The sequence below is a fragment of the Heterodontus francisci genome, chromosome 31, assembly GCF_036365525.1.
Source record: "Heterodontus francisci isolate sHetFra1 chromosome 31, sHetFra1.hap1, whole genome shotgun sequence".
NCBI lineage: Eukaryota > Metazoa > Chordata > Chondrichthyes > Heterodontiformes > Heterodontidae > Heterodontus > Heterodontus francisci.
In genome coordinates this window covers 29734036-29755671 of record NC_090401.1, presented here as the reverse complement: position 1 = coordinate 29755671, position 21636 = coordinate 29734036, and the positions used below count along the sequence as shown (strand labels likewise).

The window sequence follows — 21636 nt, the reverse complement described above, 5'->3', positions numbered from 1 at the left end:
GCTAAACTTTACAAAATAGGTTAGATTGCTGTCTGTACAGTTAGCTGATCAGGGCAGTTATCATTGGCTTCAGTATATCTAAGGTAAACTGGGGAGAAGGAATGAAGAACATCAGGTCAGGTTCCAAGATGTGAAACCATACAACCTTCAAAAGAGTAGAGGTAGTGAACTTCGTGTGCGGTGGAATTGCAATTGGTTTCAACTTCTCCTTTATTCTTGCCTTTCTCCTCTGCCAATTTTAAGATGACTTTCACCACTTACAGATTTACTTTATCTTCTCTCCCACTTTTCAAACTTGTTGATGTCTTACACTATCTTACCCTTGGCCCATCACCTTGGCGTCTCAATATTATAACATAAAACACATAGAAAGCTTTTGATTGAGCTACCACATCAAAGAATAAAATCAACTTGCATTTATAAAGAACAAGGTTCTGCACAGTGGAATAAAGGAACTGATGGTGAACTTTTGTGGGGATGTTAAGATAGGTGACCAACGGCTTCGTCAAAGCGATGAGTTTTACACAAGCTTTCAAAGACTGGAAGTGAACTACAAAGAGGGAAGGTTTTAGGAAGGAAGTTGCAAACATTAAGGCTGATGACTGAAGGCTTTGTCACCAATGGTGAAGTGGAGAGGGGAGATGTACACAAGATTAATATCAGAAAACCAGAGGGATCAGGAGTGGATGTATGGCCACAGCAGTTTGTAGAGGTGGGGTAGGGTGCAACTGTGGAGGAATTTTTAAATGAGTGCAAGGATTTTAGTATAATGTGCTGGAAAAGGGGAAGCAAGGATAAGTCAGCTCAGATAGAAAGTGATGGCCAAGTAAGATTTAAGGTGGGTTCATACAGGGGCACCCAGGTTATGGACAAATTGGAGTTGATGGAGGGTGAATGTCAGGAGTCTGGCAAGGAAATTGTTGAATGCCTTGGCTAGAAGAAACGAAACAGGTATAAAGATTCAGTGGCAGTGTGGTAGAGGGAGAGGCAAGCAAATTGTAAAGGTGGAAGAAAGCGATCAAGGTGATGGATAAGATATATGGTTTGAAGCTTAGCTCTAATTTGAACTAGATACAGTGTCAGTGTCAAGGAAGTGGAGTTTTTGGCAGTGACAGGGACAATGGTTTCAGTGTTCAATTGAAGGAATAAAAGCAAAATACTGCGGATGCTGGAAATCTGAAACAAAAACAAGAAATGCTGGATTCACTCAGCAGGTCTGGCAGCATCTGTGGAAAGAGAAGCAGAGTTAACGTTTCGGGTCAGTGACCCTTCTTCGGAACTGACAAATATTAGAAAAGTCACAGATTATAAACAAGTGAGGTGGGGGTTGGGCAAGAGATAACAAAGGAGAAGGTGCAGATTGGACCAGGCCACATAGCTGACCAAAAGGTCACGGAGCAAAGGCAAACAATATGTTAATGGTGTGTTGAAAGACAAAGCATTAGTACAGATTAGGTGTGAATATACTGAATATAGAACATCAGCAAGTGCAAACCTGAAGAAAAACAACCTGAAAAAAACAGTGAGTAAGCAAACTGAACAAACTAAGATGAAATGAAATAAATGCAAAAAAAGATTGTAAAAAATGTAAAAAGGAATGCAAAAAAAAGGAAGAAAAAATAACTAAAAATGACTAAAAATGAAAGTAAAGTGGGGGGCTGTCATGCTCTGAAATTATTGAACTCAATGTTCAGTCCAGCAGGCTGTAGTGTGCCTAATCGGTAGATGAGATGCTGTTCCTCGAGCTTGCGTTGATGTTCACTGGAACACTGCAGCAATCCCAGGACAGAGATGTGAGCATGAGAGCAGGGGGGAGTGTTGAAATGGCAAGCAACCGGAAGCTCAGGGTCCTGCTTGCGGACTGAGCGGAGACTGGGTGACCGCTTTGCGGAACATCTCCGCTCAGTCCGCAAGCAGGACCCTGAGCTTCCGGTTGCTTGCCATTTCAACACTCCCCCCTGCTCTCATGCTCACATCTCTGTCCTGGGATTGCTGCAGTGTTCCAGTGAACATCAACGCAAGCTCGAGGAACAGCATCTCATCTACCGATTAGGCACACTACAGCCTGCTGGACTGAACATTGAGTTCAATAATTTCAGAGCATGACAGCCCCCCACTTTACTTTCATTTTTAGTCATTTTTAGTTATTTTTTCTTCCTTTTTTTTGCATTCCTTTTTACATTTTTTACAATCTTTTTTTGCATTTATTTCATTTCATCTTAGTTTGTTCAGTTTGCTTACTCACTGTTTTTTTCAGGTTGTTTTTCTTCAGGTTTGCACTTGCTGATGTTCTATATTCAGTGTATTCACACCTAATCTGTACTAATGCTTTGTCTTTCAACACACCATTAACATATTGTTTGCCTTTGCTCCGTGACCTTTTGGTCAGCTATGTGGCCTGGTCCAATCTGCACCTTCTCCTTTGTTATCTCTTGCCCAACCCCCACCTCACTTGTTTATAATCTGTGACTTTTCTAATATTTGTCAGCTCCGAAGAAGGGTCACTGACCCGAAACGTTAACTCTGCTTCTCTTTCCACAGATGCTGCCAGACCTGCTGAGTGAATCCAGCATTTCTTGTTTTTGTTTCAATTGAAGGAAATTTAGCTCCTCTACAATTTAATATCAAACAAGCAGACTGACAACACAGAGGTAGGTATGGGATCAAAGGAAGTGGTGGAGAGGTGCAGCTGGATGCTATTAGCATACATAGAAAAGCTGACCGTGGTTTAGGTAAACAGTTTTGCAAGGGGTAGTCTATAGGTACTTTTCCATACAGAGGAATAACAAAGCTGTTATTGTCTAGGAAATATTCCAGCATGAGTTGCAGCCTTTAGGAGGGGGCAAGGTAGATAAAAAAAATTAAAGCTGTTCAAGAGCATGCTAGTAGTAGCGTGATTGCAGGTCATGTCACTTGCTCTCAGCCTCAGGAGCTACACCCTGCAGGAGAAGATTAAAATGGAAAAAAGTTAAGGGATAAAGGGACCATATTCTCCAGTAAAGAAAATGCTTTGAACCTGCAAGATGTCCCTCTGATTACTGTCAACATCAAGCAGTGTGATATCACCTGGTGAAAAGAGATTGATAGCAATTTCTCCAAAACAGTAAATGGTCGTTCTCGGTACATGGAACACATTAACTTAGCAATGTTTTACTGTGTAAATAACATGTGCAAAGTAATGTATTATCAGAAATAGAATGACAAAACAATATCTGTGTGTAATTCAAGTGATGTATAAACCCTAGAATTTAACTTTAAGATCATTTTGGAAATGTTTTAGAATTCTAATCTTGGTTGAGTATTTTATTTAGAATTATTGTAACAGGAATTATGCAGAAGATTATGTAACTATGAGTTGGGAGGTTTTTTTCCCCTTGAAATAGCGTAGATGTAGGTTTTGGAATCTCATGCTTGTAATCCAAGTTCACATGAGAAGACTAAAAGTTCATAATTTAACAAAAGTATTTTTTTCAGTTAATATCTGACCGTCCATTACCAACAATTTTGACTTTTATTTACAATTTCACTCAATTGATTAAATTTTTCTGCTGATATTGTCAGTTGTTACAAAACAGTTGTTTAAAATGAACTTTGTGCGCATGAAGGTGAGAAATGTTAGCACTCTGGAACTGGAATAATTTCCATTTCAGAAATTCAGCACTCTGAGGCTCCCTTCACATCGCCCCATGCTATCAATGTGCTTCAGCTCCAACCTCAGAAAAGCACCCTTATTGCACCGGTGAGACCATTTTCCACACCAGCCATCCTGCAGCCTCTCAATTTAATTGCAGTCCATGTGGTGAAAGTACTCCCTTAGGAGGGAGTTTCAGGATTTTGACTCAGCGACAATGAAGGATTGGCGGCATATGTCCAAGTCAGGATGGTGTATAACTTGGAAGGGAACTTGAAGGGAATGATGTTCCCTTTTGCCTCATGTCCTTGTTCTACAGGTTGTGGAGGTCGCATGTTGGGGAGGTGCTGTCGAAGAAGCTTTGGCGAGTTGCTGCAGTGCATCCTGTAGATAATACATGCTGCAGCCACGTGCACTGGTGGTGGGGGGAATGGATGTTTAAAGGTGGTGGATGGACTGCCATTCAAGCAGACTGCTTTCTCTGGGATGGTATTCAACAAAATAAAATCAAGCAATAATAGTGTTAATTCACAACTTGCTTTTGTAGTGCAACTTGTGTCTGGATTTTACAGTAAATCAATGTCAGAGAATTGGTGCTAATCTGGCAGAGGTTAAACTCTTGTGATCATTTGTTGCTGTGGCTAAAAGAGAAGCTGTTACAGCTGAAGGCTCTGGTTAGTTTTACAGATGGGATCTGTGATGCAGGATCCTGAAATTATGCTGCTCTCCAGGCAGTGAGCTGTTTCTTGTTTATTTTCATTCATTCCCTTGTCTCTGTTGGAGAGTTTTCAGGGAGGAACCAACGACTCCATCCCTCTGCCTGGCAACTGTCTGCGGCTGAACCAAACCGCTCACAACCTTAGTGTTGGCTTTGACCCGGAGATAAACTTATCTTACAACATATCTACTTCATCGCCAAGACCACCTACTCACACCTCCATAACATCACCCAACTCTTCCCTTCCATTAATTCATTTTCTGCTGAATCCCTCATCCATGTCTTTATTATCTCTAGATTTGACTATTCCAATGCCTTTTGGCCGACCTCCCATCTTCCACCATCCATAAACGTGAGCTCAACCTAACACACCAAGTCCCATTCATTCATCACCCCTGTGCTCAGTGATCTACATTGACTCTCATCCAGCAATGCTTCTTTTAAAATTCTCATCCTTGTTTTCAAATCTCTCCATGGCCTTGCCCCCTCCCTATCTCTGTAATCTCCTCCAGCCCTACAACCCTCTGAGATATTGGTGTTCCTCCAATTCTGGCCTCTCGTGCATCCCCGATTTTACTTGCTCCACCATTGGGCCTTGGCTGCCTAGGCCTTGAGCACTGGAATATTCTCCCTAAACCTCTTCAGCTCTGTACATCACCCTCCTCCCTGAAAACTCTCCACAAAACCTTCCTCTTTGACCAAGCTTTTAGTCATCTGTCCAAATATCCTTATGTGGCTCTGTGTAAATTTTTTCTGATAACATTCCTCTGAAGTGATTGGGATGTTGTACTTCTTTAAGATGCTGTATAAATACAAGTTGTTTTTTTACGAGGAACTGTTTGGCTTTTCTGGCCATCAGCACAATCCCCTCACTCTACCAATTTCTCATTTCCTTGCTCTCATCGGTTTCTGTCACTCTGGCCAGAGTTTTTGCAGCTCCGTGGGGGTGGTTTTGGAGGCTGGAGGCTGGGACAGTTCTACCTCCGGGCAAGTTTCTCAGGGACAGGCTGTTACCAGAATTGGCAACCTGATCACCAAAGGCGGGCAGGCAATTGAGCCACTTAAGGACTCAATTGGTGGTCATTTTTGGAGAGGGAGGCAAATTTGCTGGCGTCACGTGCCCCCCCCCTCCCCCCCTGCCCCACTACGTGTGGAGCCCAGCACCGCTTCGGAGGCAGCTTCATGGCGGGAAGTCGGAGGGCAATCACAGACTGATGCACATACCAGCATCAACGATCCCAAAGGCTGACAGCAGTACATGCGTGGCCAAACATATTTCAGTGGAGGCGTTCCCCCTCCACATTGATGGCCCTGACAGTTCTGGGAATTTTTTTAACATGATATCTGGAGCCTTTCGTGAGCACTTCAATTTTGCCCCCTTGGTCCCCCTCTGCCTGAGCAGCGTTCACCTGTCCCAGTGGGGCTGCCGGCTGGCCTTCCCGTCAGGCCCTTTGACCTTCCCGTGTCCATGTCCCACCCACTGTCCCTAATTGGATAATGAATGCGGAGGCGTCCTGTTCATTGGCTGCCTCCTGTAAGATCATGCAGGCAGCAGACTGCTGACATGGGCAGCATCGGGACCTGGAAATGGTACCAACACCCATGAGTTTAACAAGTCCAGAAGATTCTGGCCTCAGTCTTTGTCCCTGATGTTTTCTAGTTCTCTGCTCCTCTCCTTTTATCTTCATCCATCTCTCTGTCATCCTGCTTGTCTCTCTGTCCCTACCATTCTCTGCACCTTAAACTCATTTTTTCTCATTTTCTGTTGACCACTGACGTACTCTGTCAATGTGTCTATCTCACACTATGTTGTTCTCTCCATCTCAGTCTATGTCATACCTTAATGTCCATCTTGGTCTTTGTCATTCTGTTTCTCTGTCCCTACAATTCACTCTAACTCAGTCTCTGTGATTCTCTGAGGATGATTTTAACTCTATCTGCCCAGCAGAAACTAGGAAGGTAGGCACTTAAAATCGCCAGGGCTCCACAACAAAATCTTAGGCTTCAGTCATGCCCCCCCCAACCTGACAATTGCACGAGCCCTGTTATGACTGAGGCAGGAGGAGTGCACTGTCTTTCTCTAGTTCCACTTCTCCACAGGTCACAACATATATTTAAATGTTTACCCAGTTACCAATGCAGTCAATCATCTACTCTACTCTTTATCCCAGAATAAAATACACCAACCAGATTCTTTTAATAAACAGCAAAATTATCAGTTTATTATAAAACAAGACTTATCCAGTAAAGATGCAAAGCATTAGCACAGTTTGAAATTCGAGTGTAAATAGATATTCTCTTCTAGATACTGAACACACACATACACACCCAAATAATTTTTCTCTGCAGAGATTCACTTTACAAAAAGACAAAAAATAATGTTGGCCAAATACTTGTTCATTCTTGAAGGAAAAGGAGAAGATGTGGAAGGATATCAGTTGTCCTTTGGTCTGGGGTCCAGGTACATGGAGACAGGCCACTGGGATCCTTTCTGGAGCTGTTTTTTTGAGTCAGCGTCAAGACTTAATCTGGCAGGCTTTCCAGGAGTTTCTTAGGAGAAATGTGGCGTATGGGATTTTAGCTATCACATACTGGATTTTCAGGGTCTTTTGGAGAGGTGGAGCAAAGATGTCTCTTTCAGCAGGCTACAAACCCAATTGCCTTCCAAACAGTCCACACCCCAACAGCAAGTCAAAACCTCCTGACCACCATAAATCTTGATATGTCACTTCTCTGTAAACAACTCCCCTGGCCACCAAGGTTCCTGATGTTCATTTTGCTTAAGGCATGTGACAGTCAGTAAAGGTTGTTTTTAAACACCAAACTCAAGTGTCTTCCCAGTGACCACTGTGAAAAAAGCACATCCATGGAATCCTTTCAGTTTTCCAAATGAACCAATGTCCATAATCGTTAACACAAGTTCTCAAAACATTTTAAGAATGGAGCACCTTCATAACAAACCCCACAGGATGCCTCAGTGGCCTACTGTACAGACTTACTTATTCTTACTGGGTGACCTCGGATTGCGTGAATTTGCATTGCTTCCCACCCCAAACGGAGTGAGTGGATTTTGAACAGAAATCAAAACTCATCTGTGGACAACTGGTCACAGTTAAAATCGAGACCTGTCTCTGACCATCATTCACCATCTCTGGCATGGACTCGATGGGCCAAATGGTCTCCTTCTGTGCAGTAAATGACTCCATGACTCTTTTTCTGTCTCTGTTTCTCATTTTCCCCCATCGAAAACTTTGAGATCCAGAACTGCAAAAATTGCACTTTTACTTTTATTCCCTGCATAATTGAAAAGATGGAATATTGGATTAAGCTGCAGCTTAATTATTGACAAGTTCATGAGCCACTGCTCTTCCATTGTAACTGCTTGTTTTTGTATGTTATAACTGAGACCATTGGACTTCAACTAATTGTGTAATTATAATCCCAGAGTACCAATAAAAACTCTGGAACCCAGTGCAATGAAAAATAGTACAACTTATTCAGTCACTGTTATTGGCCCTTAGGGCTGTTTTTTAGTTGTACGCTGTTTTTGAAATATCAGCTTTTTTGATCGGTTGGTCTATTTTTTTGAGTTTTATGGATTGGTATGTGTGAATCATTAATTTTATTAAAGGCAAAGTCAAGGGTTGAGGGTGTGCGATTGCCTTGTATGTAGTGGAATATCTCCCCTTTCTCCAAAACTTATCTTACCATTGATCTGTGCAATATTAGTCTAACTTCTTCTGACTGATAGTTAAAAATCCTCCGGACACCTTTAAGAACCTATTTACCTTATTAATAACTGCTGCTTACTGAACATGATATCAATTAGCACTCTCAAATCCTCTTCTATTTTGGCACACAGAAAAGAAAATATTGATTCAAAATATGCATTCTAAAACATAAAGCAGTAAGCTTTGAATAATGTCATGTTCCTACTTTTTAGTGATTGGTAAAATGTAATTGCAGTGAAGAGAGAAACTGCTATTACATATAAACTATAGTTAGCTATATGTCTTTTCTTGTAAGTTTTGTGAGACATGAGTTAGAGTTTCCTCGATTGCATTTACATGGAAGTTATGGGGAAATTACCGCCTGATTTTACATCAGTCTTGCTGTCAGCAACTTACGCTGAAATTTCCTGTGAATCCTATTAGCATACACCAAGCATAAAAATTGGTGTAAACAAGCAGACATCAGGCAAACAATCAGGGCCCAAAAAAGAACAGAACTTATGCCAAATTCCTTTTTAGGTATGAAAATTAAAATATAAAGCCATCAAACCATCTTTTGAGCATGTTAGGCACAAGATGTTGTGGAAGTATCGAAGCACAGAAAGTATGGAGCTTTTCTCAGTGAGGAAAAATAAAAAAAATATTTAACAGAAAGAGCCCTAACACCAGCACTATGCCTTTGATCCAGCTGTGCCTAAAATTTTGGATGTAAGTTTACAACCCATTCAGAACTGATGTAATGCAGGAAAGTTGTGCACTTTCATCTCTAGAATGCAGCGGAACTATTTTAATGAGCAGCACAGGTTTTGCTGAATTGGTGCAAAGGATTGAGGAAACACTGGTGTCGTGTAAAATCCAGTGTAGGTTACATAAAGCGCAAATTTCCTCAAACTGTTGGACTGAAAATCAGCATGTTGGCTGTAAATACACTGTTACGTCTTTATGTTGTTTTTCTGGTTCCCAGATGTTGGACAGAATCACACTTTAAACTTGGAAAAGGCTGGAGTCAGTCTGTTTATTACAGCACCATGCTGTCTGCTGTAGAACCTGGTTGAACTGGTTCTTGTGTTACATATAACATGACTCTCCAGTGCAGCCATGAATGTGGCCCCCCACTGGAACACTTATACATAACACATAACTAGTTCCTAGCAAATTAGTTCCTAACACCTTACAGATAGTATAACAATATAAAACATCCCTCTTTCTTTAAAACATAATGCCCCTATATCAATATAACTGTCAATATAAATAATTATCATCCGACTTGTGGAAATAATCTGAGCCCTTTTTTAAGAGTCTTTTATAGAGTGTATTTAAAACAAAAATATTATACACAGTATCGCATGGGTGGCAAGATGTTGTGCCTCCATCTTGTAGGTTTGGCATCAATGGTGAGTTGGCACGCTGTACAGGCAATGTTGTGTCACTTGCTGGTGATATTGTTAATGTTGTCTCGCTGGATAATGATGTTTCCGGTGTTGTTGATGGTCTTTTCTGTTGTTCCAGATCAGGTGTAGATCGAATATGGATTCTGTTCCTTCTCATTTGGTTACCGGTTTCGGTTTCAATGATATATGACCTTGGAGTCTCTGCCTCACTAACAACTTTTGCTGGGCTCCAGGTTTTCATGATTGAATCCAGTACGTGTACTGCTTGTCCTTTCAACAGCTCGGGTAGGGATTTAGCATACTTGTTGAAGTGTTGCTCTCCTCATACCTGTGCTTCAGTGATGTCTCACTTGTTGTCTCACTCCCTCCTGGTCACTTGAAGGATTATATTTTGCTCGGCAGAGTTGTCTTGTATTTTCTTCCATTTAACAGCTCTGCAGGTGATTTCATGTCAGCCTTGAGGTGTAGATCGGAGTGACAATAAGGCCAGGTTTGGGTCTTCCTTCGTCTTGTGGCATTTCACAAGTGTTCTTTTGACCATCTGGATGTGTCTTTCTATAAATCCGTGTCCCTGTGGGTAGTGTGGTGATCAGGTGATGGTGTTGAACCCATACTGGTCAGAAAATTCCTTAAATTCTCTGGCTGTAAATTGGATGCCATTGTCATATATTAACCTTTCAGGAATCCCTTGCTCAGCGAACAGAACTCATACTGCTGAGATAATTGTTGTGGCTCTCCAAGTCTTTCATATTCTGGATAAAAGGGAATTTTGAGTAGTAGTCTAAATTGACTCCTACAGTATGCCATGGGCTGGGTGGTACTTCGGTAGCTATCATCTCCTGTTGTGAGTTTCTATACTTTTGGCAGACATTGCATGTCGACACCATATTTTTGATATCTTTGTATATGCCTATCCAGTACACAGCTGATTTGGCTCTGAGCTTACATTTCTCCAGTCCCACATAGCTTTCGTGTATCTTTTGGAGAAGTTTGCATTGTTTTAGTTATGATTATTCTGGATTCGGCCAGCAGAACACCATCTTCTAGTGAGATGTCATCTCTGATAGACCAGTACTGCCGTATTGCTGGCTGTGTGTGCTGTATCTTATTAGGTCAACCCTGCATCACGTGCTGAGATAGCATCTGAAAGTCCTTGTCTTTGCTGGTCTCATATGTAATTTGACTAAGTTTCGGTGGTGTTACATTCACAAGGTGATGAATCTTTATGCCTAGATCTTCTATCTCATGTTTCTCCTGTGGTGACAAACGGGATAGGGTGTCTGCCAGCACCATTTCTCTTCCTGGATGATATTTCAGACTGAAATCATAACTCTGAAGCCTCAAGAGTAACATCTGCAGTCTTGCTGGTGCTTTACATAGATTTTTCTTGTAGATCTGCTGCAGTGGACGATGATCACTCTCCACTGTGAACTTCCTTCCATAGGAGATATGTGTGGAACTTCTCTCATCCATACACGACTGCCAAAAGCTCTCTTTCTAAGTCGGCATATCTTGTCTCAGCTGAGGTTAGAGCTTTGGATGCAAATGCTATTGGTTTTTCCTCTTGTATCAGGGCTGCTCCCAGTCCTTTTGTGGAAACACCTACTTGCAGAGTGACAGGTTTCTTTCCGTTGTAGTATGACAGACCTGTCTCCTTCCACACTGCCTTTTTGCATTTGTTGAAACTCCTGTCATGTGACTCTGACCACTGGTACACTACCTCCTTTTTCATCAGCTCCCGCAGGTTTGCTGTGTGTTCCGACTACATACATTTTTTCATCTACACCAAACATCTGGATATCATCAACTATGCCGACTGCTCCTTTGCATCCCTGTATGTCTCACCTACTTTCTGTTTGAACACATCCTGGCTCACTTTGAGGCCAAAGGGTAGACACAGGAATCTGTACCGTCCAAAGGGTGTGTTGAATGTTGTCTACAGTGAAGATTCCAGTCGCCATTTCTGCTGAAAACTTTTGCCCCAGCCAGTGCTGGAGTGATTTCTTCCAATGTTGGAGTAGGGTAGTGATCCCTCTTTATTGCTTAGTTAAGATCTTTGGGATCTAGGCAAATTCTTAACTGTCCATTTGGCTTCTCTCTCACCACGATGGAATTTACCCAATCTGTAGGCTGTGACTCTGGCGATCACCTTCTTTTCTTCCATTTCTTGGAGCTCTCTTTCAAGCTTTCCTTTTAGTACTATTGGTACTTTACATCAGGGATGAATCTTCCAAAAATGTTGTCTGGGTTTCTGCTGTCCTCTTCGCTTAGGTCCCAGCTGTTAAATAAATTGAGTCCTTTATCTCCAGCCCACTGAAGGATATAACTGACCCTCTCCACTTCGCTAGTGCCTTTTAGGAAGCAACTGAATGCCAAATTGCACTTTTGTTTAAACATCTCAAATACCTTTATGACATCATTAGCATCCCAATTCATTATGGGCTGTAGCTGTGCATTCATTCCTGCCCCTGCTGACATTTCATTTTTTGTTTTCGTTTGAGTCACTCAGTTTTTCTTTCTCTCTCTCTGGCACTAATTTGAGTCAATTTTCTCAATCTGATGCTTTAAAAAATGTTCTAGGTTGACTCACAGACACTCGCTGCCACCGTGCTACATACTTAATTTGTTTCTCTGGTTCCCAGACGTTGGAAAGAATCACACTTTAAACTTGGAAAAGGCTGGAGTCAGTCTGTTTATTATAGCACCATGCTGTCTACAATAGAACCTGGTTGAACTGGTTCTTGTGTTACATATAACATGACTCCCCAGTGCAGCCATGAATGTGGCCTCCCACTGGAACACTTACACATAACAACTAGTTCCTCGCAAATTATTTCCTAACACTTTACAGACAGTATAACAATATATAACACACACCATTGCTGTGCCAAATAATACAAGGAGACCCGGGGCCAGGTACGAGTTTATTTTCTCCCTAAGGCATTTTTCTTCTCCCTCTGCTGCTCTGAGTCCACCTTTGAGAGGTAGACAGCATTCTGTGATTTCCTTCTCTGGGTTGAGATTGAGTATTCATCAGTTATTGGTACTAATCTGCCTCTGCAACAGGCGTTTAATTATTTTTTGACTTTCTATGCCTTTCTTGCCTAATATGAAAAGCTCAATTAAAATATAAAACATTCCTGAGCTGCGACAGATTGGTTTGTTTCCCTGCCAAAACAAACTATTGTGCCAAATAATGAATGAAAATGAGCATTTTACTGTAAATCAGTTTGAGTTTACTTTAACAGTTTGGAACTTTCCCATTAATTCAGTGCATGGCCTAGTGTTGTGCTGATTAGGAAGGGCCCATGCCTGGTCCATGACAAAATAGATGATCTTGGCTGGGTCGTAGAAGGGGAACTATAGTTGTCTTCAGCACCCCTGGGCTAAAGAAAGGTAGAGGGTGCCATGTGGCTCTTTAAGGTTCCAAATTAATATCTGTGGTGCACATGCACACTTCTGATGTGCAGTCCAGTGGACGCCATATTGGTTAGGGGGTTAAAGCACGGGAACGTAATGCCCACCAGCAGGATGCAGAGAAGGTAGATCATGATGTCAATCAGCATGCAACACTGATTTGATGCCAGCTCTGCCATTATGGAGCTCCACACTTCATCCAACACCATGTATTAATCTTCCACAGCCAAACATGCATTCAGCAGCATGAAGTACCCTGTACCAGCCATATTTAAAGGAAACATCAACTATTTACAGGCTTGACAGCTAGATTATTTCTTCTGGCTGTTGCTGTATTTCTATGTGTTTTGGGTGCTTTTCCATACTGGTTAAAAGCTTCATTAGTCTAAGGGAGCGGTCTGGCTGGTGCTGAAGTACTTTTTTTTGGTGATTTAAAGACTTGTGCACAAACCAATTGCTTCCAGGCATGGGTAGCCTCGTATAAAGGCCTGCTCAGGTCGGGAAAAAAAACCCGACCGATCTACCGCTGACCCAAGCCCGACCCGGCCCGAGTCCCTCCAATTTCACCCCAAGCCCGACCCGACCATCCCTTTACTTACCTTCCGACTGGGAAGCTCCACGAAGCTGCAGCGCATGTGTGATCACGTCATAGTGATGTAATTCGCTCACTGCGCAGACTCAGTTTCGCCCCGGACTACCAGCTTAGCTAAGTTTTTATTTTTAATACTTACCGGCAGAGCACTTACCGTGTGTGTTCGGCCCGACTCGGTCCGAGCATGCCCCAGACTCGGCCCGACCCAACCCGAGCCTGAAAACTGGACCTGGAAGACTGGCCTGACCCGACCCAAACCCGACAAGTCGTCGGGTTCGGGTCAGGTAGCAGGCCTTTAGCCTAGTAGGGCTTCCTCTTGTTATAAGCATGACTGGGAGAATGAGCAGAGGCCAGACAGAGCAGGTCAAGCTGTTAGAAGAGGGAGGCGGAAGAGGGCTCTCAGCAGAAGGCCATATCTGCAGAGAGTCTTTAGTGAGCAGATCTGTTGGAGGGCAGATTGCAGGACTGCTGTGACCCACCAGAATCCCTTTTGTGCATTGGTATCGAGAGCTATCAATAGCCACAGCATTGCATCTGCCAACTGAGTTTAACATATTCTGCTTTGGCAGATCATTAGTGGAGGTGGAAGTGTGAAGGAAGTTGGGAATGCAGATCTGATGACTAAGATGTGCGAATTCCTGGCTTACCATAATGCTTGCTTTCTTAGAAGCACTCCAATCAGTTTTCTCCTTTCTCTTCTTAGACTGTGGGGGCACACTGGAATCTCACACAAGGGGCCTTTCATATGTCAGCCTGGATATGTCATCAGACTTTTTTTTTAAAACAACTGGTGAGTGTTAGCCTGGATAGCGAATGCCATCAGACTTTTTTTTTACCACTGGGGAATTAAAGACGACCACAAACCTGTCTGGTATTAATGTATACATATGCCTACCTCCTGTCAAAATCACTGGATCACAGCCAAGAGTGGGAATCCCTGGTTGTTTTCTTCCCACGCTCACTCTTTATCCTGTGGCTACAGAACTGAATTCTCAGAATCACAGAATTGTTACAATGCAGGAGGACTCCATTTGGCCCGTCATGTCCATTCTGGCTCTCTGAAAGAGCAACTCCCTCAGTTCCATTCCCCTGCCTTCTTCCCGTAACCCTGAACATTCTTCCTTTTCATATAACTGTCTAATTCCCTTTTGAATGCTTCGATTGAACCTGACTCCACCACTTTCTCAGGCAGCGCATTCCAGACCTTAACCACTTGCTGTATGAAAAAGATTTTCCTCATGTCACTTTTGCTTCTGTTACCAAATACTTTAAATCTGTGCTGTCTCAATACAGAATAAAAAGTAATTTCATCAGCTGCCATGGTGGGATTTGAACCCATGCCTCCTGTGCATTAGCCTGGGCCTCTGGATTACTAGTTCAGTGACATTACCACTATGCCACCATCTTCTATCCTTCTTCTCCTCCCATTAGCAAGTAGCGGTGGAGCAGAATGCTGTGAATCTACCGCTAACCCACTGCAAATTCCTCCTCGGGCCTTCATTAGTTATGCAAGGTAGGTTTGTGGTTGTAATAATACATCTGATAGATTTACAATAACAATTTGCATTGAAATAGCACCTTTAATCACAGAATTACAGAATTGTTACAGCCTGTATGGAGTTTGCAAGTTCTCCCTGTGTCTGCGTGGGTTTCCTCCGGGTGCTCCGGTTTCCTCCCACTTGCCAAAGACTTGCAGGTTGATAGGTAAATTGGCCATTAGCAATTGCCCCTAGTATAGGTAGGTGGTAGGGAAATATAGGGACAGGTGGGGATGTGGTAGGAATATGGGATTATTGTAAGATTAGTATAAATGGGTGGTTAATGGTCGGCACAGACTCGGTGGGCCGAAGGGCCTGTTTCAGTGCTGTATCTCTAAACTAAAACTATAGAAGGAGGCCATTTGGCCCATCGTATCTGCGCTGGCTCTCCAAAGGTGCAATTTACCTAGTACCACTCCCCTGCCTTCTCTCCGCAGCCCTGCACATTCTTCCTTTTCAGATAACTATCCAATTCCCTCTTGAATTCCTCAATTGAACCTGCCTCTACCACACTCTCAGGCAGTGCATTCCAGATCCTAACAACTCACTGCGTGGAAATGTTTTTCCTCATGTCGCCATTGCTTCTTTTGCCAATTATCTTAAATCTGTGCCCTCTTGTTCTCGATCGTTCCATCAATGGGAACAGTTTTTCCCTATCTACTCTGTCCAGACCAGTCATGATTTTGAATACCTCTATCAAATCTCCTCTCAACCTTTTCTTCTCCAAGGAAAACAGTCCCAACTTCTCCTATCTGTCCACATAATTGAAGTTCCTCATCCCTGAAACATTCGCGTGAATCCTTTCTGCACGCTATGGCACCCAGAACTGGATGCAGTACTCTAGTTGAGGCAGAACCAGTGTTTTATACAAGTTTAACATAACTCCCTTGCTTTTGTACTTTATGCCCCTATCAACAAAGCCAAGTAGGATGCTGTATGCTTTATTAACCGCTGTCTCAATCTGTCCTGCCACCTTCAATGATTTATGCATATATACACCCAGGCTCCTCTGCTCCTGCATGCCCTTTAGAATTGTATCCTTTATTTTATATTATCTCTCCACATTGTTCCTACCAAAATTAATCACATCACACTTCTCTGTCTTAAATTTCATCTATCATTTGTTTCCCCATTCCACCAACAGCTACATCCTTTTGAATTTCTATACTATCCTCCTCACAGTTCACAATGCTTCCGAGTTTCGTATCATCCACAAATTTTAAAATTGTGCCCTGTACACTAGGTCATTAATATATATCAGGAAGAGCATGGGTCCCAATACTGATCCCTGGGGAACGCCACTACAAAACATTCTCCAGTCCGAGAAACATTCATTAACCACTACTCTGTTTCCTCTCATTCAGCTAATTCGTCTCCATGTTACTACCATCTCTTTTATTCCATGAGCTATAACTTTGCTCACCATTCTTTTGTGCGACACTTTATCACATGTCTTTTGGAGGTCCATGCACACCACACCAACAGCATTACCCTCATCAACCCTCTCTGTTACCTCATCGAAAAACTCCAGCAAGTTAGTTAAATATGATTTTCCCTTAACAAATCTGTGCTAGCTTCCCTTAATTAACTTGTATTTGCCCAAGTGACTATTAATTTTGTTCTGAATTATCATTTCTAGAAGCTTCCCCACCGCCGAGGTTAAACTGACTGGCCTGTAGTTGTTGGGCTTATCTTTACCCCCCTTTTTGAACAAGGATTTAACATTAGCAATTCTCCAGTCCTTTGGCACCACCCAAGTCCAAGGAAGACTGGAAAATTATGGCCAGTGCCTCCACAATTTCCATTCGCACTTCACTCAGTTTACTTGGATGCATCTCATCCGGTCCTGGTGTCTTATCAACTTTAAGTACAGACAGCCTATCAAATACCTCCTCCGTATCAATTTGAAACACTTCAAGTGTCTGAATTATCTTCTCTTTCACCATGACCTGCGCAGCATCTTCTTCCTTGGTAAAGACATGCAAAATATTCATTTAATCCCTCAGTTATTTCCCCTGCCTCCATGCATAAATCCCCTTTTTGGTCTGTAATCGGTCCCACTCCCCTTTTATCACCCTTATACAATTTATATGCCTATAGAAGACTTTTGGATTCCCTTTTATGTTAACTGCCAGTCTCTTCTCATACTTTCTCTTTGCTTCTCTTATTTGCTTTCTCACTTCTCCTCTGAACATTCTGTATTCAGCCTGGTTCTCGGTTGTATTATCCAGCTGACATCTGTCATAAGCACACTTTTTCTTCATCTTAAATATCTATCTCTTTTGTCATCCAGGGAGCTTGGATTTGTTTGCCCTACCTTTCCCCTTCATGGGAACATACCTCGACACTGCCCAAACTAATGTGCTCCTTCACAGAGTGTAATCAAATAAAATATGACACCAAACCACATAAGGAGATATTAGGATAGATGACCAAAATCTTGGTCACAGATGTAGTTTTAAAGGAATGTCTTAAAGGAGCAGAGAGAGATCGAGGGAAATACAGTTCTGGTGTAGCCTTTAAAAGGCTACAGCCTGTTCAAGAGCAACAATGCTTTTCCAGCAATCAGAAGAAGGACAACAATGTTTGGATCAGCAGAAGAATCCCCGGGAATGGAAGAGGAGTTCAGCATCTGTAAGGGTTCCCAGAATCTCAGGTGTACCTTTGGAAGTGTTGCTGTCTAAAGTGAAGGCCAGAAGAGACAGACTGCTGGACTGAGGACAGGAAGCCCCATAAGAGGCTGACGTGCGCTGACTGGAAGGAGGTAGCAGAAGCAGTCACTGCAACCTGTACTATCCCAGGAACTGCCACACAAATCAGGACAAGCTTCAATGACCTCATGAGGTGGGCACGTTAAGTTGAGGTACTATTGCCAATGCGCAAGGCCTGTTTATGTGGAATTTTCGGACATGGATCCATCACCCCTTGCCATTGCAAGAGAAAGGCTACCAGAAACTGTTGCCTCTGCGACAGCTGCTTCCCAGAGATACCTCATTCCCCTAGGGCTTTAGTGGACCGTCCGAGCCTCCCACTTCTTAATTTCATTTCACACCACATTGTTCATTCAGTCTCTCAGTCATCAGGGAAGCTCAAAAGGTGGAATTTTTATAAATCCAGATAGCTTCTGTAATTGAAGCTTTAAGTTAATTTGATAGTTTTTCAAGTGCTGTAAACTTTGAGACTGGGATTTACACTTGGGGCCCAGAAATTGGATCTGCCCTGAATCCATGCCCAATTTTATGTGGATGGAAGATTGATCACACTGTTACAGGCAGTGAACCTCCTGTCAATTTTCCTTTATGCATTGTACTTGGGGGTGGTGGGGCAGTGAAACTGGTCTACACCAGCAATGCAAAACAGGCTCATAGAGAACAGCAGTGATTTTTCATTGTGCCAGTTTCTATTTTCCATTGATTTGGAAAATATTCAAGATTTTTAATTTTAAACCAGGTAAAAGTGATGGTGGGACTGGGAAACATGTCTCCAAAAAGAGTTTGAACCAGGGATAGGCACCAACATGTTGTACCACAGACATTTGACAAAATTATTGACTCAGCCAAGGACATAGGAGCTATTAATGGGCATATGAAGTGCACAGCCAATCTTATGCCATCAAAACACAGTCCGATTTCAAACCTATTTCTCCCTATAAAGTAGCTAAGCATACAAATATCAATGCAGAGCGGCACAACTGTATTAGCTAGCTTGCAAGCAAATAGCGTGCAATACCAATGCAAATTTGATTTGATTTATTTGATTCAGAGATACAGCACTGAAACAGGCCCTTCGACCCACCGAGTCTGTGCCGACCATTAACCACCCATTTATACTAATCCTACACTAATCCCATATTCCTATTACATCCTCACCTGTCCCTATATTCCCCTACCACCTACCTATACTAGGGGAAATTTATAATGGCCAATTTACCTATCAACCTGCAAGTCTTTGGCATGTGGGAGGAAACTGGAGCACCCGGAGGAAACCCACGCAGACACAGGGAGAACTTGCAAACTCCACACAGGCAGTACCCAGAATTGAACCCGGGTCACTGGAGCTGTGAGGCTGCGGTGCTAACCACTGCGCCACTGTGCTGCCCTATTACTTTGGTTGACAGAATAGAGCTAGCTACACCATATCATGGGTTAGTAGACAGACCTTATCGGATGACCTCTGTGGATTCGCACTGTGTCAGGAGTGCAAATTCATCCAACAAACCATAAGGCTCAAGGAGAGGTTTTTTATTGTGGTTAGAGAGTTAAGGCAGGAGAAAAATCAGCAATAGGAAGATGGACCATTTCTCATACTGCTGCTGTCACAAGACAATTTAACCCATGATGGTCAATGTTTGTGCAACTTCTCCATGTGCTTGTAATGTGTGTCTGAAGACAGGGCAGCCAACATTGGGGCAGTGATCTCCAAATCAGGAGAACTTTATAGGATGGAGCAGATAGTACTTCAGAAGAGACATGTAAAACAGAAAAGCAGAGTGGGACAGGAAGGGAGAGATTAACAGTAGGTAGCCAAGACTAATTTATTCATCTTGACAGGCTGTTAAACTAGGTCCTGGATTTTAAAATATAGAAACAACAGCATCTCTCATGGACAAAATGTCCTTTACTCACCAAAGCTAGTGAGAAAATTAGATAAACACAATTACAAATAAAGAGCGCCCTTCGGTTCATCCAATAAAGTGATTCACTTAAATTCACTTATGTCTGTAACTCAATCTATCACTGTCAATTCTGATTCAGTTCTGACAAGATAATTATTAACAAAAAGCTTTTCTGCAAAATGTTGAGCAGTTGTTACTGCTTGTATTATTCAGTCACAAAATATTTAGTCACAATAAGATTGTACTCCAGACTAACCAATTTATGTCCAAGCCAAATCTCTTACCTGTTAGCAAAGGTGCACTTTTAATGTAATGTAATTATATGATACAGACAACTTTCAAATGACATTAGAGTCATAGTTATACAGCACAATTGGCCACTCAGGTTATCTGCCCTCAAACTGGATAGTAAAAGATGCACACTGCAGTTACTAATCTTTGACCATACTTGTAAAACTTGTCCTTTAATCCAATTCTCAGCACAAAAAAATCAGTTAATGACTGTTTCTAACATGATAATTGAAACATAAATCGTTACTATGTCTTCCCCGAAAGTTTTTAAAACTGCAAATGCCGCATGGATTTTGTTAAGGAATCGTAAACATTTCATCATAGATTAAGGTTTATTAAAATTATCCATTGTCTAGTGTTTACTAACTATTGTACATGGGATTTGTGAAAGGGAAATCATGTTTGGCAAACCTATAGGAGTTTTTTTTAGGATGTTACGTGGAGCATAGATGAAGGAGAACCAGAAGGCTTTTGATTAGGATTGGATTGAGAATTGGTAACAGGCAGAAAGCAGAGGGTAGGAATAAATGGGTCATTCTCAGGACGGCAGGCTGTTACTAGTGGGATACCGCAAGGATCAGTGCTTGGGCCATAGTTGTTTACAATCTATATAAGTGACTTGGATTTGAGGGCCAATTGTAATATTTCCAAATTAGTGGATGACACTAAAATAGGAGGGAATGTAAGATGTGAGGAGGATGCAAGGAGGCGTCAATGGGATTTGGACAGGCTAAGTGAATAGGCAAGAACATGGCAGATGGAATATGTGAATAAGTGTGAAGTTATCCACTTTGGTAGAAAAAACAGAAAGACACAGTATTTCTTAAATGGGGAGAGGTTGGGAAGTGTTGACGTCCAAAGAGACCTGGGTGTACTTGTTCATGAGTCACTAAAAGCTAGCATGCAGGTGCAGCAAGCAATTAAGAAGGCAAATGGGATGTTGACCTTCATTGCAAGGGGATGTGAGTACGGGAGTAAAGATGTATTGCTTCACTTGTATAAAGCCTCGGTGATACCGCACCTGGAGTACTGTGTACAGTTTTGATCTCCTTATCTAAGGAAGGATGTACTTACCATAGGGGGACTGCAACAGAGGTCACCGGACTAATTCTCGGGATGTCTTATGAGGAGAGTTTACAGAACTGGGCCTGTATTCTCTAGGGTTTCGAAGAATGAGAGGTGATCTCACTGAAACTCACAAAATTCTTACGGGGCATGACAGGGTAGGTGTGGATAGGATGTTTCCACTGGCTGGTGCATCTAGAACCAGGGACACAGTCTCAAAATAAGAGGCAGACCATTTAGGACAGAGATGAGGAGGAATTTCTTTACCCAGAGGGTGGTGAATCTTAGGAATTGTCTACCCCAGAGGGCTGTGGAAGCTCAATCATTGAGCACGTTGAAGACAAAAATCAATAGATTTCTGAATACCATCGACATCAAGGGTATGGGGATAGTGGGGAAAAATGGAGTAGAGGTAGATGATCAGCCATGATCTGTTTGAATGGCGGAGCAGACTTGATGGGCTGAATGGCCCACTCCTGCTCCTATTTCCTATGATCCTATGGTCAACGACATCCTGTTTTTGCCAATATAACTCAGCCTCATTACACTATACTCTTGTATTTATGAGGAACTTACAGTGCTGACTTCTGGAGATTCCTTGGATTTTCTTACTTGTTTCCCCTCAATACACATTCTGGAACAATGTG

General features: G+C 42.3%; 1 protein-coding gene across 4 annotated transcripts in view; it reads left to right on the top strand.

Moving 5' to 3' along the window:
• The window catches only part of zmym4.1 (zinc finger MYM-type containing 4, tandem duplicate 1), a 276696-nt gene that overhangs the window by 31706 nt on the left and 223354 nt on the right, over positions 1 to 21636 (top strand). The window lies entirely within an intron of this gene.